Genomic DNA, 19,068 nt, shown 5'->3' on the forward strand with positions numbered 1-19,068 from the left:
TAACCATTGGTGAGCAAATTTTCCCTGATTCCCCACATCCAAACATTCCTGGTAATTAACTATCTATGACCCCCACGACACGTGCAGTTCCCATTTCAGAAAAATTACATTGTGTACAGTTGGACAACCATAGGCAGTACTACCTTAAACTATAACACATTCATCTTTCAGATGTGAAGGGGCCGATACCCCTTACACCACCTGCATACACATTTTATTAATCAAAAATAGAAAACCGATCAACGGTTATAACACAACAGTATTCATACACTTAAATCATATAGTAACCAAAACCAAGAGTGGAGGGACGCTTTATCCTTTAATACATAGCAGCCTAAGCAGGGGTCTCTTCACCCACTCACACATAGCGTTCTCTCCATTCTCCTGTGTTCTCGTGCCTCTGGAGGCGTTTGCCTCTCTTGCAATGAACGAACAGTAAATAATATTACAATCAAAACCTGACACACTACTAGGATGTGGGATGCTATTCTAATCCAGGGCGGGATCTCTATATTAGTGAACAGGTCCCACCATGGTGGGGTGACTATGTCTAATATGTCTTTCCCTATCTCCAATGTCTTCTGCTCTAGTGTGTAAAAATGCTTCTGTGAGACTATTACGGCTTTTAAAACCTTGGTGAGGTGTTCGGGGAGAGGGGGAATGACATAACCAAAATGCGCAACGAATCGCTGCAAATCCGTGAAATTCTCTTTTACAGTGAAGTGAACAGTGGAAGGTACAGGAATGGGGACAATTCGCTGTTGTGCCACTTGAACTTCAGCCCTGGGTTTGAAACAGAAACTGCTGTCACTGACCGGACACCACCCGTGCTGTCCGTGGTGGTAGTGAGGCGCTGCAGTGGTAACACAGTATGTTCCACCTCCGATATATGCCACCTGCGGGGGCACATGGTCTTTTGCCATTGCCTCCATGGTGCAATTTACCAGCTTCGCGCTAGCGGCTCTGAACCCGCACTGTGGTTTTAAAAAGGCATTCAAGTGCTGGGGACACAGGATGATGTGTGCTCCCCGGCTTTGACACCCCGAGAGGTCGGTGCCTGTCATCGTACGCTCCCATCTGATGACATAAGGCGGGACCACTGCGTAACGAATGTGCGCACCCCCCTGAATGACTCCAATGTTCTCCACCCTGTATACCGGGGCGGGTTTTGCTGTGGGACCCAACACCGGCATCCTCACCACTATTCCCATGATAGTGTGATTCGAGCGTCCACAGTCCACTGGGACTGGGTACGCCTCTGCAGCTAGTCTGAGCTGGCACGGACTTAATGCATTCTCAAAAGGGTGGAGCGCTTGCAAGTGCTTATTGCTGATCCAGGACGGGACCAAACCTTGTTTTAAATCCTCCAGATTACTGTGGCCCTCACCCAGTTCCATGAGTTTCGGCTTCCCGAAACTGGTTTTCGCGGGCTTTTAATGCCCTCAATCCACAAGCCTGTCTGGCTTGCAGTAACAGAAATTCAAATGGTCCCAGAAGCTGGTCACGAGGTCTGGTGGCCATTTTGTGTGCCCTTTTATCAAAGGTTTCTCTGTATAAGCTTCTTTTGGTCAATAAAGCTGTTTTATTAACCCTATTTTCCTACGTGATTATTTAATGAAAATTTCGCGAATCTTACACACCTTACCCTTAAATGAAGCCTCCCCACCTGGCTATACCTTCACCTCTAGCCCCGCCCAGACTGCCGGGGTGGCGGTGTGGCTTTCATCACCAAATCATACTTAGGTCTGTTCCTCTACTCCTCTGGCACTTTCTCCTCCTTTGAGCATCTCACCTTGTTCCTCCCCTCTCACCTCTCATTTAAAATTGTCATTCTCTACCACCCACCCAAGTACCATAAAATTTTTATTACTGAGATACCCTCACTGCTTTCCTCCTTCAGCCTCTGCACCGAACGACTTCTTGTCCTTGGTGATTTCAACCTCCATCTCAATTCAGCATGCTCTCTTTCCTCTGAGTTCACTACCCTCCTATCATCCCTTAATCCCTCCCTCCATGTGAACTCCCCAACCCATATTCACGGCCATCCCCTTGACCTTGCCATCTTTCGTGTCCTCGCTACTCCCACCATGTCAATCGAAGATAAAGCCATCTTTGACCACTTCCTTGTATCGCTTTCCACCCAGATCCCCCTTCCCCCACCCAACGCTATTTCCTTCTGTGTCCGCTCCTTGAAAAAACTCTGCCAACTCCCTTACAACTGCACTTACAAAGTCCCAACTTTGGCCTTTGGCCTTCCATTCACCACGACATTTCTACAGCTACCGATCTGCTCAACCACACCCTCACCACCACCTTTGATGCCCTAATCCCTATTAAAACCATTACTCTCGCTCACCCTGGCCATTCCCCCTGGTATGGCCCACATCTTTGCTCCCTCAAGTCCAAGGGATGCAGACTTGAACGGATATGGCAGACAACTGGTTTAGCCATTCACTGCCAGATCTGCTGGACCACATAAAACATTGTTGGGTTCTACTCTTGTCTGCCAAAACTGCTCACTATTCCAGGATCATTCTGTAATGCAAAGATAACCCCCGACTACTATTTTCTATTGCTAACCATCTTCTAAAACCCCTCTCCCCTGTCTCCTCCACACTCACCTCCAACAACAAGTGTGAGGAGCTCATGGATTTATTTGTCTCTAAGATAGAGACCATCTGATCAGCTGCCTCTGCCACTTCCCTTCCTTCCCCTAGCCCATCGGGTCAAACTTCTTCTAAGGTTCACCCCTGCCCTAGCCCTGAACTCACATCTTTCTCCAGTTTCTCTCTGATCTCCCCTCTTGACCTTTCCACGCTCATCCTGTCCATGAGACCAACTTCCTGCTCCCTCGACCCTATTCCCATTAAACTGCTGACCACCCAACTTCCTTTTCTGGCTCCCATTTTAGCAGACATTGTTAATGGTTCACTCTCCTCAGGTACTGTCCCCCTCACCTTCAAATCTGTCGTCTTCACCCCTCTCCTCCAAAAACCAAACCTTGACCCCTCCTTGCAAACTACAGCCCCATCTCCAACCTCCCTTTCCTCTCCAAAGTCCTTGAATGTGTTGTCACCTCCCAAATCCATGCCCATCTTTCCCGGAACTCCATGTTTGAATCCCTCCAATCAGGTTTCCGCCCCTGCCACAGTACCAAAACAGCTCTCATCAAAGTCACAAATGACATCCTTTGTGACTGTGACAAAGGTAAACTATCCCTCCTCATCCTTCTCGACCTGTCTGCAGCCTTTGACATGGTTGATCACTCCATCCTCCTCCAATGCCTCTCCATCATCATCCAGCTGTGTGGGACTGCACTCACCTGGTTCCATTCTTATCTAGCTAAACGTAGCCAGAAAATCACCTGCAACAGCTTCTCTTCCCACACTCACATTGTTACCTCTGGGGTCCCCCAAGGATCTATCCTTGGCCTCCTCCTATTTCTCATTTATATGCTTCCCCTTGGTGACATCATCCGCAAACACAGCATCAGTTTCCACATGTATGTTGACGACACCCAGCTCTACCTCAGCACCACTTCTCTCGACCCCTCCACGGTTTCTAAATTGACGCACTGCTTTTCCGACATTCAGTTCTTGATGAGCAGAAATTTTCTCCAATTAAATATTGGGAAGACCGAAGCCATTGTCATTGGGCCCCGTCACAAACTCCATTTCCTAGCCACCAGCTCCCTCACTCTCCCTAGCATCTGTCTGAGGCTGAACCACACTGTTTGCGACCTTGGTGTCATATTTGACCCTGAAATGAGCTTCCAACCATATATCCGTGGCATAACTAAGATCGCCTATTTCCACCTCCATAACATCGTCCATCTCCACCATTGCCTCAGCTCATCCGCTGCTGAAACCCTCATCCATGTCTTTGTTACCTCTAGGACTTGATTATTCCAACGCACTCCTGGCTGGTCTCCCATATTCTATCCTACGTAAATTTGAGGTCATCCAAAACTCTGCTGCCCATGTTCTACCTCACTCCAAGTCCCATTCGCCCATCACCCCTATGCTCGCTGACCTACATTGGCTCCCGGTTAAGCAGCGCCTTGATTTCAAAATTCTCATCCTTGTTTTCAAATCCTTCCATGGCCTCGCCCCTCCCTAGCTCCGTAATCTCCTTCAGCCCCACAACCCCCTGAGATATCTGCGCTCCTCAAATTCTGCCCTCTTGAGCATCCCTGATTATAATCGCTCAACCATCGGTGGCCGTGCCTTCAGCTGCCTAGGTCCTAAGCTCTGGAACTCCCTCGCTAGACCTCTCCACCTCACTTTCCTCCTTTAAGATGCTCCTTAAAACCTACCTCTTTGACCAAGCTTTTGGTCACCTGCCCTAATTTCTTATGTAGCTCGATGTCAATTTTTTGTCTTATAACACTCCTGTGATGTGCCTTGGGACGTTTTACTATGTTAAAGGCGCTATATAAATACAAGTTGTTGTTGTTGCTACTTTTGGTGAATCCATCTTGGTGAAAGCAGTCTGAAAATTGAAATTTTCTGCTTTCAGAGGTTAAGCATTGATTGAGCTATACATGTGGAAGTGGAGGGATTAACAGCACCACAAGAAATCCAAGGCAAAAAACCTATCAGTGCTGTTCAGTATTTTAATTTCACCACTTTATTTGTCTTTTCGTGAAAAACAATTAACTCAGGTATGTGGCTGAGATACATAGAAATTACGCCACTAACAGATATATTGTCATGAAAACAGTCTGGTTCTGATTCCACTTGGGCATTTTTAAAATAAATGTTTGGCATAAATCTTTGTAATATTCATTCTTTGTATTTCAAGAGGTGTATTATATGACATACAGCTTAAGATTGAAGATTTTCATTTGAGGCTTTGAGAGATCGGGCCCCAATGTAAATTGCTGAGGATAGGGGTAATGGCGAGTGGGACTTGGTGCAGGTTAGTACATGGGCAACCGAGTTTTGGATGAGCTGAAGTTTATGGAGGGTGGCGTTTGTCAGGTCAGTCAGGAAAGCATTGGAATAGTTGATCATGGAGGTGACAAAGACATGACTGTGGGTTTCAGCAGCAAATGTGTTGAGGAAGCAGGATGAGCTGGGTAATGTTGTAGAGGTGGAAGTAGGCAGCTTTCTGATGGAAAAGATATGGGGTCAGAAGCTCGGCTCCATGTCCAACAGAATGCCAAGGTTGCAGACAGTCTAGTTCAGCCTGAGACAGTGAACCAGCAAGGGGGATTGAGTCAGTGGCGAGTGTATGAAATTTATAGTGGGGGCCAAAGACTATGGCCTATAAATTCGGTGATGCCCCACCAGCACGTTTGCGCCGGAAATTTAGCGCCCGCTGCTGAGCCAGTTGTGCCCACCCCAAATTCACTTTCAGCGCCCCAAAGCGGAAGCGGGCGCTGGTACAGGGTGTGCCCGCCCCGCTTGGGGCGCTGAAAGTGAATTTCAGCGCTGCCGGTCCCGCTGCGCCACCCGATGCGGAGCGGCAGGCTGCTGTACTGCAGGCCTCCCCCTTCTCTTAAGGGGGAGGTGCCTGCAACGGCCGGAGCCCCGTTGAAAGTGCCGGCAAAAGAGCTCGGCACAACGGCGAAGTGCCGGGCTCCACGGAAACCAGCCGGCAATGCCGCGGGGGGGGGGGTGGAGGAGGCCGGGGAAGGAGGTGCGGGCAGGCGGCTGCCGAAAAAGCGGCCGGCCGCACCTCCGCTTTAAATAGCGCCTCTAAGGCTGCAGCACGGCCAGGTTTTCAAAACGTTGTTAGCGGCCGCCAGGGAAGAGGCGGCCGCTACTGAAGATGGGGATCGGCGTGGTTTCGGGCGGTACCGGGGCGCTGCGCACACCGATGACATCATCGGTGCCGGCGCAGAGCTACCGGCTTATGCCGATTTAAAGGCCCACCTAATTTCAGCGGCGACGCAACTTCCGGCGCAACCCACTCTTGCGCCCCTAAATGGGCGCAAACCCAAGGGAATTTCTAGGCCTATGTCTTCAGTCTTCCCAATGTTTAGTTGGAGGAAATCAAAGCTTATCCTTTACTGGATGTTGGATAAGCAGTCTGACAGCAGAGACACAGTGGAAGGGTCGAGAGAGGTGGTACAGAGGTAGAACTGTGTGTTATCAGCATACATGTGGAAGCTGCCCCCAGCAGATGCTGTTGCCAAGGGAGAAAGGCCATAAAGATAAGATAGAGGAGGGGGGTTCTAGGGTAGGTTCTTGGGGGAATCCCAAGATGATGGCATGAGTGAGAAGTGAAACCACTGCTAAAGATGCTCTTTCTATTGTTGCATAGGGAAGTGCAGAACCATGAGAGGGCAATCCAGCAGAGCTGGACAAATGAAGAAGAGATGTTGGAGGAGGACTGTGTGATCTATTGGCCTAGAAATTCGGTGGGCTGTGCCACCAGTTACGCCTAAAGAGGGCACTCAGTGGCTTTAGCGCCACTGGCTACGCCTCCCACGATATTTAGCTAGGGCGCTAATGGCAGCGTTAGCCTGTTGCGCTGCGCCGCCACCGATGACATCATCGGTGTGCGCAGTGCACCGCTACTGCCCGAATCTCGATATTCGGTAGCGCCCGCCTCTGTAGCGCTGTTCGCAAATCGTGCCCGGTTCACGGGGCCTACCTGTGGCGACAGTGGCGCAAATTAAGGTGGAGGTGCGGGGCGGCTGTTTTATTCGGCGGCCGCCTGCCAGCACCTCCGTCCCCGGCCTCCTGATCTCCCCCCGCGGCAGTGCCGGCTGTTTTCCGAGAGCCCGGCACTTCTCCTCGGTGCCGGGCTCTTTTGCCGGCACTCGCGATCTCCGATCGCGCTGGTGCAGGCCCCTCCCCCTTAAGAATGGGAGGAAGGCCTGCAGTACCGCAGCGCGCCGTGCCGCAGCGTGTGGTGCTGCGGCACGTTGCGCTGCGATATTCAGTTTCAGCGCCCTAAGAGTGACACGGAGCGCCTCGAGCCTCGCCCCGTGTCCCTCTTGGGGCGTTCAAGCTGAATTTCCGGTGGTCGCAACTGCTCCGATCGCTGCGCTAATTCCGGCGCCCAGGCGAGCTTGGTGCCCCGTTTGCGGCTCCACCAAATTTCTCCCCCATTGTGTCAAAGGCTGCAAAGATATCGGGGAGGACAAGAAGGTATGATGCACTCTGTGTATAAAAGGCGCTAGTAAGCCTCTGTAGTTTCAGTTTCCCGATTGACTCCTTTCAGTAAAGACTTGTTTTGTTCAACTCCTGCTGTCCGTGTCTCAATCATACACGGACATAATACTGGTGACGAGCAGATACGAACTTAGCTACAGTCTGCACCACCTCCTGGGATCCATTCCTGCAGCGAAGTGAGCAGAGGTCGAGGCCAGAAGGAAGAAAGAAGCAGTAGAAACGGGTGTCGACCGTGGGCATCCGCCCCTGTGTTAGCGGAGTTGAAGATTGCTGGAGAAGCTGTCGAAAGCGGGGCCTGGTTCCTGTCGACGGTGCTTCAGCTAATCGGGCTGGTGGCAGGTAGTACACTGATCCTTCCTGGGCTGCGGCGGTCACGAACTCGAGCGGGTGGCTTGCAACGGGGCCGAGCAGCGTTGTCGGGAAGAGGAGAGAGAGAGGGTGGAGCACACAGGGCGCGGCCGGTGCTACGAAGCTGAGCTGCGTATAGACCCGAGAAGAGGGAGGCAAGAGTCCCACAGGGTTGTTCCACGACGGGAAAATAATTTTAAAAAAAATATTAAACGCGCAGGAAACCGCGAGGAGCTACACGTTGCAATGGAAACCGTGGAAAGCAGCGCTAGCAACAGCGGGGAAGAAGGCAAAAGCGCGGGAGGCGCCATCTTAATCAACGGGGAAGAAGGAAAAGCGTGGGAGGCGCCATTTTGTTAAATCGGGGAAGAAGGCAAAGCGCGGGAGGTGCCATTTTAGATTTTCAAGATGCCGAAGACTGGCTGTATCACTGCCTTTGATAATACAATAGAGGACTGGACCACGTATGTGGAAAGAGTCGAGGTATATTGCGAGGCAAACGAAATAGCCGATGAGAAAAAGGCATCGGTATTGCTAAACTTAATGGGTGCTAGAACGTACGGCCTATTGCGGGACCTGATTACTCCAGCGAAACCGAAGGCGAAGAGTTTTAATGAAATTGTTGCTGTCCGACAGGAACACCTAAACCCTGCACCGCTGTTGATAGCCGAAAGATTTAAATTCCACAGGAGAACTCAGCATAAAGATGAGAGCAATGCTGAGTACCTTACAGAACTACGCAAGCTATCAAAGCACTGCCAGTTCGGAGCAGGACTGGCAGATACGCTACGGGACAAATTTGTCTGTGGACTCCTGAGTGAAGGAACACAGAAGAAGTTACTCTCAGAGAAAGAGCTGACGCTAGATAAGGCATTCAGCGTGGCAGTATCGTACGAAGCAGCAGCCAGGGGAGCTGCGGAAATTCAACAAAAGCCACAGGAATACGGCACCCATGAAGTGACACGGGGATTTGCAAAATGTTATTGCTGCGGCAGAACTAACCATGACCAGAAGGGCTGCTGGTCCAAGGACAAAATATGCAGGCAATGCGGAAAGATGGGACACATTGCACGAGTTTGCAGGTCTGGGAAGAAGACCAGCGACAACAAAAAGGCTACTAAGGAACCGTACAAGAAAGTACAAAAGATGACGGACAGTAGTTCCGAACACCAGATGAGCGATAGTGAATCCGGGAACAGGAGACTAAGCTGTCTCAAACTTCACAATGTAATCGCAAAAGAGGATCACCGAACCATTTGGGTCACCCTCACGATAGCAGGGTCCCAAGCTAAAATGGAATTGGATACAGGATCAGCGCTAACCGTCATGAATCGACGAGACTACGAGCGGCTATTCTCACACATACCCTTGAGAGAGACATCCATCATCTTGACGACGTATACGGGGCAAAAAGTATACCCCAGAGGAAATATAAGGGTGCCTGTCGAATACAACGGCAAGAAAATACGGAAATTGTATCTCTATATACTGCAAAATGGTGGACCACAGTTATTGGGACGTGAATGGATCAGGAAGATAAGCTTAGATTGGCACTCCATTCATGCAATGACGGTGGACGGTAAAAAAGATGAAGACGTCACTCCTGGACGATTGTCAACAATCTTAGCTAACGCCAAAGAGGTATTTCAACAAGAACTGGGCACTCTTGAAGGCGTAACCGCCTCGATAAAAATAGAAGAGAATGCAATTCCCAAGTTTTTCAAAGCAAGGCCGGTACCATATGCAATTCGCCCAGCCGTTGAGGCAGAGCTGGAGAATCTGGAGAAGGCAGGCATGTTGTCTAAGGTCGACTGGAGCGAGTGGGCGACACCCATCGTTCCTGTCATGAAGAAAACGTTAAGCAATAAGTCTGAGGAGCCAAGGAAGGTTCGCATCTGTGGGGACTTCAAGGTGATGGTGAACCCAGTCCTTCACACAGTACAATATCCTCTTCCAAGGATAGAAGACAACTTCGCCTCACTGTCTGGAGGGAAGCGTTTTACAAAAATTGACCTAGCACAAGCATATTTGCAGATGGAGGTTGAAGAGTCCTCTAGGAAGTATCTCATGATAAACACTCACAAAGGTCTTTACCAGTATCATCGATTGGTATTCGGAGTAGCATCGGCTCCGGCGATATGGCAAAGAGCGATGGAACAAGTCCTGCAAGGGATTCCGGGGACTCAGTGTTACTTGGACAACATCCTTGTGACAGGTGAAGATGAGAGTGAACACCTTAACAACCTAGAACAGGTGCTCACTAGACTACGGGAACATGGGCTACGAGCCAACCGCCCCAAGTGCGAGTTTTTTAAGAAACAGATATCGTATTGTGGCCACGTGATTGATGAAGAGGGGCTACATAAGTCCTCTGACAAAATTGAAGCGGTTGTTAAGGCCCCAGCGCCTGAAAATGTGTCGCAACTGAGGTCATTCCTCGGATTGTTGATGAATTACTACCATAAGTTTTTGCCGAATTTGTCGACAATCCTGCACCCACTGAACGCCCTGCTATGAACGGGAATAGCATGGAAATGGAGCAATGACTGTAAGCGGGCCTTTCAGAAGAGTAAGGACTTAATCACTTCAAGAGAAGTATTGGCTCACTACAACCCAGCACTGCCGATCAGACTGGCGTGTGATGCGTCTCCCTACAGCATTGGGGTGGTACTGTCACATAAATTCCTTGATGGTTTAGAGAGGCCGATAGATTTTGCGTCACGCTCGTTAACTTCTGCCGAGCGTAACTACGCCCAGATTGACAGAGAGGCCCTCAGTCTAGTGTGGGGGGTGAAGAAGTTCAATCACTACCTGCACGGTCAAAAATTTACTCTACTAACCGATCATCAACCTCTTGTCTCCATTTTCAACCCTCAGAAGGGCGTACCGATAATGACAGCGCAACGGCTGCAGAGGTGGTCCCTTTTCCTAGGGGCACACCAATATGACATCGAGTACAAAGGAACTAAACAGCATGGGAATGCTGATGGATTGTCATGCTTACCGTTGCCGACGGTGGAAGAAGAAGACCTTGCAGTGGATCCAGTGGAGTTATTCCACTCGACCATAGTCGAATGTCTCCCTGTGACGAATGCAAACATAGAAAAGGAAACACGGAATGACCTGACACTATCACGGGTCTATGATTTAACGGTGAAGGGATGGCCAGCACATGGCGAACCACTGCTGCCAGCATTCTCGCCGAGAAGAGAACAGCTGTCAGTGTGCAGAGGAACCTTGATGTGTGGATCCAGAGTAGTAATTCCACCTACGTTGACGGATAGAGTGCTCAATGAACTTCATGAGGGTCATCTGGGTGGGTTAAAAATGAAGAACTTAGCCAGAGCGTTTGTGTGGTGGCCGGGAATCGATAGAGAAATCGAAGAGATGACCAAGAGCTGTGCAGGATGCCAGAAGGTCCAAAATGCCCCACCACAAGCTCCTCTACATCCATGGGAGTGGCCCTCATCTCCATGGCAAAGGGTGCACATTGATTTTGCTGGTCCCTTCATGGACTCGATGTTTTTAATTGCGGTGGATGCACATTCAAAGTGGCCAGAGGTAATAAAAATGTCCTCAACCACCACGGAAAAAACTATCACAGTTTTACGAACCATATTCACCAGGAATGGGCTGCCTGAACAGATTTGCTCTGACAATGGATCACAGTTTGTGTCTGAAGAGTTCCGGAGATTCTTAAAGAACAATGGTGTTAAGCATTACACATCTGCCCCATATCATCCAGCCACTAATGGATTGGCCGAGAGGTTTGTTCAAACATTCAAGAAGGCTATCAAGGCAATGTGTAATGAAGATATTGTTGTTGTGTATGTAACCTGTTCCACCTTAAGAGAGCTTAAGCCTGTTCCACCTTAAGAGATGTACTACTTTCTCAGGCTGCTGTAGACGTAATACCGGGGGTGAACACACCGGTATATAAGCACTGTGCAGTAATCTTGTATTCAGTATAGTCCCTACCTCCAACCAGTAAAGACCTGTTTAAATAAACCACACACAAATTTGTCTCATAGTGCATCTGTCAGTCCCGTTCCAAACTGGCAATATTTCGCTAATTTACGCAATTCCAGCAAATATTCAGCATTGCTTTCATGCTGTAGCTGCCTTCTGTCGTAAAATTTAAATCGTTCCGCTAGCATCAGCGGCGTGGGGTTTAGATGATCTTTCAGGACAGTAACAATCTCATCGAACGTCTTATCCGCCGGTTCATCTGGTGATAACAGGTGTTTCAATTGCCCGTATGTCTTCGCACCCATTAAATTTAATAATGTTAGAGCTTTATCTTGGTCACAAATTTTATTGGCCTTACAATAATTTTTTTACTCTTTCAACATATATGGCCCAATCTTCGAGGTCACTATCAAAGGTGCTAATATTCCCGTGTTTAGGCATTGTAGATTTGCAATTTCTCAGATTTTATTTTCTTTACTTGTTATCAAAGATGGCGGCTTGCCGCTCTTGCCGTCGTCCTCCGCCCACAAAATGGCGGTTTTCCCGCGCTTGGCAGTCTTCACCCGTCCCCCGACGCTGTCTCCCTTCAGCCCCCGAGTGCGGCCCTTATCTTCGCCGCGATCGCCCGAGTGCGGCCCTTATCAGCGGATGCGATCGATGGCCCGGCTGCGCCTCGCACTTGAAAGCGGCCCGGCCCTTATCAGTACTTGCGATCGATGGCCCGGCTGCGCCTCGCACTCCAAAGCCCTTATCTCCCGATCGCGATCGATGGCCCACGCTTTTCACCGCGGCTCTCGCGTCTTCAATTTCTGCAGCCGCTGCCCTTTCAGCCCGCGTGCGGCCCTTATCGGTGGTTGCGATCGATGGCCCGGCTGCGCCCCTCACTTCAAAGCGGCCCGGCCCTTATCTGCCGATCGCTATCGCCCTGTACCTCTGTCTTCCCCAGCCCTGCCTTCTACTCCGGTTCACAAGCTGATGGAGACTTCAGGGTCCTAATGCCTGTCGCTTCCAGTGGGGTGGTGTGGTTTGAAACCTCTCTTCAACCGCCGTGGAATAACTGCCACAGGGTAAGAACCTGACTCGTCGCCAGTGTTAAGTCTGTGAATTATTTAGTTAATTAAGACACAGACTAATGAGTAACAATAAAAACAGGTCTTTACTGGTTGGAGGTAGGGACTATACTGAATACAAGATTACTGCACAGTGCTTATATACCGGTGTGTTCACCCCCGGTATTACGTCTACAGCAGCCTGAGAAAGTAGTACATCTCTTAAGGTGGAACAGGCTTAAGCTCTCTTAAGGTGGAACAGGTTACATACACAACAGATATACCCCTACAACACAAGGTGGACAACTTCTTGTTTGCCTACCGGAATGCGACACATGCGGTTACCAACCAAACTCTAGCCATGATGTTCTTCAATCGAAGACTACGATGCCACTTGGATTTGGTTAAGCCAAACGTCCGAAGAGATGTGGAGAACAGGCAGTTTCAGAATATGAATGAAAGGCCGACCAGGAGTTTTACGATAGGTCAACCAGTTTTGGCCCGGGACTACCGCACTGAGAAATGGCAGCCAGGAACGATTTGTACACGGCAAGGACCTCTCATGTATACTGTGGACATTTGAGAGAGCATTGTAAGACACCATGCTGACCAGATTCTAGAGTCACTGGAAAACGTCAACTCCACACCACGATCTGATACACCTGGTAATGAAATCGACGTACCAATTGCAGCTACCGCAGAATCGGTGATATTGGAAGCAGATGAACCAAACAACGACATTGATCCCGACTCAACCTTGCCAGAGGAACCTGATACCCCAAAGAGGCGTTATCCAGACAGAATCAGGAAGCCTCCTCAAAGACTGAACTTATAATTGCTTAAACTTAACCAATGTATCTAGCAACCGTAATTGTGATTGTAATTAGTTATCATTTAGTTGTTAAATGAATGTTATGTACTGTTTATCTAAAAGGGGAGGAATTGTTGTGTATGTACCTTTAAGAGAATAACTGGTCTCAGACTGCAGTACCGGCAGTGACCACCCCTGTATAAAAGGCGCTAGTAAGCCTCTGTAGTTTCAGTTTCCCGATTGACTCCTTTCAGTAAAGACTTGTTTTGTTCAACTCCTGCTGTCCGTGTCTCAATCATACACGGACATAATAACAGCAGTTTTGAAAGGGAGGACAGGGATCAATTTACAATATCAGCTAGCACAAGGGCCCGTAAGGGATGTTAGGTGGTCAGCAATTTAGTATGAATGGAGCCAGGGTAGTAGAAGGTAGGTCTCATGGATGAGATGAGAGGGCAACAGCTTTATTTGCTTTTCTGCATTTCACAGGGGCTTGGTGACAACTCATGTTGATTCTTTTGGAAAACTAGAACAACGCAGCTTACAAAAACTGTTGGGAGGTACTTACATAGAACTACATAGAATAGACAGCACAGAAACAGGCCATTCAGCCCAACTGGTCTGTGCTGGTGTTTATACTCCACACGAGTCTCCTCCCATTGCATCTACCTCATCTCAGCCTTTCAGCTAAGATCAACAACTTACATTTATATAACATATTTAATGAAACAAAACATCCCAGTGTGCTTCATAGCTTGGGACCAGACTCAAGTTGGAATAGGGGGAAACTAGGAGAGATACGTTTTCAGTAGGATATTGAAGATTGAGAGAGATGCAGGAAGATAAAGGAGTTTAGGAAGGGAGCAAGAAGGTAAAGTAGAGGAAGGGAAGAAAAAACAAAAATACCAGCATTAGAAGAAAGGACAGAGTGGGCAGCGATGTATGATTGGAGAAGGCCAAGAGAGATTTGTGGGTGAAGTTAAGGATTGTGAAGTCAATGCACTGGGGGAGTGGGAACTAATGGAAATCAGTAAGGATCGTGTGATGGGGGAGTAGCAAATTGTTTGGGAGAAGATCTAGGCAGGGGAGTTTTTGATAAGTTGGAGTTTAAATAGGATTTTGCTCTAGAAAAATTGAATTTGGAGATGATGACAGCATTTGGTGGTAGTTGGGGTGAGATAGGGGAAGAGGTGGAGGTAGACAGACCTGGTGCTGGATGCATGTGGAGATTGAAGCTCAGCTCAGGGTGAGCAGGACACCATGGTTCCAAGCTATCACGTTGAACCTGAGAAGGCATGCAGGGATGGTGCTAGGCCATGGAGTACCTGGTAGAGGTCAGGATGGCTTTTGTCTTGTCAGTGTTGACCTGGAAAAAAAATCTGACCGACTCACAATTGGATGTCAGACAGATAGTCCAACAGCACAAAGATATTTAAGACATATGCTGGCAGCAATTGGACAGGAACCATGAGTGCAGCCAAGGAGGCAAGGCGGTGGAGGAACATGGTATTGAGCCATAGAGTGGTAGAGGACAAAGTGGGGTAATGGACCATGTCAGTCGTACAGAATGCTGCTGGTGGTTTTGACCATGTTGACGTCAGTGCTGTGGGTGGGCTGGGAACTGGACCAAACAGATTAAATCAGGGAGTGGTGAGAAAGTTGAGCATGGAATTATGTGGGGTGATGCAGTCCACAACTCTGGAGAGGAAAGTGAGGCTGTACATGGCACAGTAGTTATGGCAGACAGAGGGAATGAGGGTAGGCTTTTAAGGAAACAAGCGATTAGAGAAACAATGCCTGAGCAGAGTGAACAGTTGTCAATGTCAAGAAGCACTGGACCAAGGGCGGTACATTGAGTGGTCAGAAACTAATTTGTGATCATTATATAGTCTATGAACAGACATCAGACATCACTGCTCAAAGGTTAATGTGCATTAATTTGGTGCTTGAACCAGGCTACTTACATAATTCCTCCTCAGATGAGCACAACTTCAGGCACATTTTTCAAATAAAATACAATTAGTCAATATTAAAAGGGAAGCTATCACCTCGACATGCATGGTCATATTCAGAATTCTCCAACCTTAAGCTGTGTGCCACACAATGCAATTTCTGTAACACAAAGAATGAAAATTACAGAAATTTTTTGCAAACCTTCAGCAACTTCTATGTATAAAAGAACAAATGGAATCATGATTAGACTGCCTGGCATGACAGGATACTTATTACTGATGTAATCTAGAAGTATGTCAGACACATGCATACTTGAGATAATTCAAAAAAGACAGGAAAATAAAAGTGTTGAGATTAATATACTGTGTAGTAATAATCAGTGTTTGCCTGATATGAAATTCTGAAACCTGTAGTGGATCACTCCAGGCAATTTAAGAATAAGCTCAGTACAAGGTACTGTCCTGCTGATTTGAGAATGAGGTTTATTTAAAAGAAAATCATTAAAAATTGTTTGTGATACTTTTTTTTACCTCTTTGTAAACTTAAGGATTAATTCATCCACCCGACACTCACAGCATGGGGGTTGCAGTCTAACAGTCCCATCTCCAACCTGCTCAAATGCAGGATGTGTGACTTTACCCTATAAGCATATACTTCTGTATGGCTGAATATGCTGCCTTCTTATTCTCTTCAAGTAAACATTGCACATAATTTGTAAGTGCTATCCAAGAAGTAATTTTTGATGTAGTGTCACTTAAATCAGTGTACGGGTAGATTTCATCATTCTATGGACCTTTGATCAATATATTCATGTAAAGCACTTATAACAAATAAACATCTTAATTTAATTAAGTTTCCCCTTGGTGTTACTTTTCTGTCTCAACTTCCATATGGGTCCTTCAATTTGTAAGGACAGCAAGCTAGCAGCAAACTTCTTCAATGCCCCATTGTGCTCAGCATGTATTGCTGTAATGCAATCGGACCTGTACACATTTTCTTTTGTCCTCCTGAGGTGACCTAATTCCTATTAACTGTCAGTGGGGATTTAGTTCATAACCCAGTGCTGTGAATTGAATTCTTATGCTGCAAGTTCTACTGTGCCTGCACTCAGCAAGCTAGCAACTGTAATTCTGGTGTGAAATGAAGGTGCTAATTCTACTTTATAAAGTGCAATTTCTTCCTCAATTCAGTCCTATTAGGTAATCCTTAAGGAACTATCACTTTTTACCACTGTGAAAAGTCTCTGACCATCATCATGAAGGGATTTAAACACGAGGATGGAAATTTTAAAATCGTTGGTGTTTGGGCGACTGGGAGACAATATAGATCAGTAAGGCTAGGGGTGATAGGTGAACGGGACCCGGTGCGGGATAAGAACATAAGAACGTAAGAATTAGGAGAAGAGTAGGCCATAAGGCCCCTCAAGCCTGCTCCGCCATTCAAAAAGAGCATGGCTGATTTTCGACCTCAACTCCACTTTCCTGCCTGATCCCCATATCCCTTGATTCACCTAGAGTCCAAAAATCTATCTATCTCAGCCTTGAATATACTCAACGACTGAGCTTCCACAGCGGTTTGAGGTAGAGAATTCCGAAGATTCACAACCCTCTGGGTAAAGAAATTCCTCCTCATCTCACTCTTAAATGGCCTACCTCTTATCCTGAGACTATGCCCCCTATTTTTAGACTCTCCATCCAGGGGAAACAACCTCTCAGCATCTACCCTGTCAATCCCTCTCATAATCTTATATGCTTCAATGAGATCACATCTCATTCTTCTAAACTCCAGAGAGTATAGGCCCAATCTATTCAATCTCTCTCATCCCAGGGATCAATCTAGTGAACCTTTGTTGCATCGCCTCTAAGGCAAGTATGTCCTTTCTCAGATAAGGAGAACAAAACTCCAACACTTCAACCCCCTTGTAATAAAGTCCAACATGCCATTTGCCTTCCTAATTGCTTGCTGTACCTGCATGTTAACTTTCTGTGTTTCCTGTTCGTGGACACCAACCTGACAGAACTTCACTTCCCTCAGCCACAAGCTGTTTCTCAATCCATTTCCAGCACAGATTCTGCAGGCTTTCCACTTTCCACTCTCCATCCAGTATCCTTGCTGATCATCTTCCAACATTCGATGGAATCTGGAACAGTACCCATGGATTGGAGGGTAGCTAATGTTACCCCACTATTCAAAAAAGGTGGTAGAGAGAAAACGGGGAATTATAGACCGGTAAGCCTGACATCAGTAGTGGGGAAAATGCTGGAGTCCATTATAAAAGATGTAATAGCAGAGCACTTGGAAAACAGTGACAGGATCGAACAAAGTCAACATGGATTTACAAAGGGTAAATCGTGCTTGACTAATCTACTGGACTTTTTTGAGGATGTAACTGGTAAAATAGATAAGGGAGAACCAGTGGTTGTGGTGTATTTGGACTTTCAGAAGGCTTTCGATAAGGTCCCGCATAAGAGATTAGCGTGTAAAGTTAAGGCACATGGGATTGGGGGCAAGGTACTGACTTGGATAGAGAACTGGTTGGCAGACAGAAAGCAAAGAGTTGGAATAAACGGGTCTTTTTCCGAGTGGCAGGCAGTGACTAGTGGGGTACCGCAGGGATTGGTCCTTGGACCCCAGCTATTCACAATATATATTAATGATCTAGACAAGGGAAGTAGATGTAATATCTCCAAATTTGCAGACGACACAAAGCTGGGTGGGCGTGTTTGCTGTGAGGAGGATGCCGAGAAACTCCAGGATGATTTGGACAGGTTGGGTGATTGGGCAGAAGCATGGCAGATGCAATATAACGTGGAAAAATGTGAGGTTATCCACTTTGGTAGCAAAAACAGGAAGGCAGATTATTATCTGAATGGCAATAGATTGGGAGAAGGGGAAGTGCAACGAGACCTGGTTGTCCTTGTGCACCAGTTGCTGAAGGTAAGCATGCAGGTGTAGCAGGTGGTTAAGAAGGCAAATGGTATGTTGGCCTTCGTAGCGAGAGGGTTTGAGTACAGGAACAAGGATGTCTTGCTGCAGTTGTACAGGGCCTTGGTGAGGCCACATCTTGAGTATTGTGTGCAGTTTTGGTTGCCTTATCTGAGGAAGGATGTTCTTGCCATGGAAGGAGTTCAGTGAAGATTCACCAGGCTGATACCTGGGATGGCAGGAATGATGTATGAGGAGAGATTGGATCGATTGGGCTTGTACTCGCTGGAGTTTAGAAGAATGAGAGGGGATCTCTTCGAAACTTATAAAATTCTAACAGGACTAGACAAACTAGATGCTGGGAGGATGTTCCCGATGGCCAGGGAGTCCAGAACCAGGGGTCACAGTCTAAGGATAAGGGGTAGGCCATTTAGGACAGAAATGAGGAGGAATTTCTTCACCCAGAGAGCAGTGAACCTGTGGAATTCTCTACCACCAGAAGGCAGTAGAGGCCAATTCATTAAATATATTCAAGAAGGAGTTGGATATATTTCTCAAGGCTAAAGGGATCAAGGGGTATGGGGAGAAAGCAGGGACCGGGTACTGAATTTGGATGATCAGCCATGATCGCATTGAATGGCGGAGCAGGCTCGAGGGGCCGAATGGCCTACTCCTGCTCCTATCTTCTATGTTTCTATGTTTCTATCCTCTTTGGAAAAACTCTCTCACCATTGACAGAATGCTTCTGTCATCTCTACTTCACCTGCCATCTATTCCATCAACATGGGTGCCCTTTATATTGTCTCATCTTGGTCCTCAGAATCCCACCATGATCAGCCCCAACACCAGCAACACCAGGCACACCAGCAGCACCGCCAACAACACC

Source organism: Somniosus microcephalus, chromosome 8, assembly GCF_052327205.1.
Source record: "Somniosus microcephalus isolate GS21.2 chromosome 8, FLI_Smic_1.0, whole genome shotgun sequence".
Classification (NCBI taxonomy): Eukaryota; Metazoa; Chordata; class Chondrichthyes; order Squaliformes; family Somniosidae; genus Somniosus; species Somniosus microcephalus.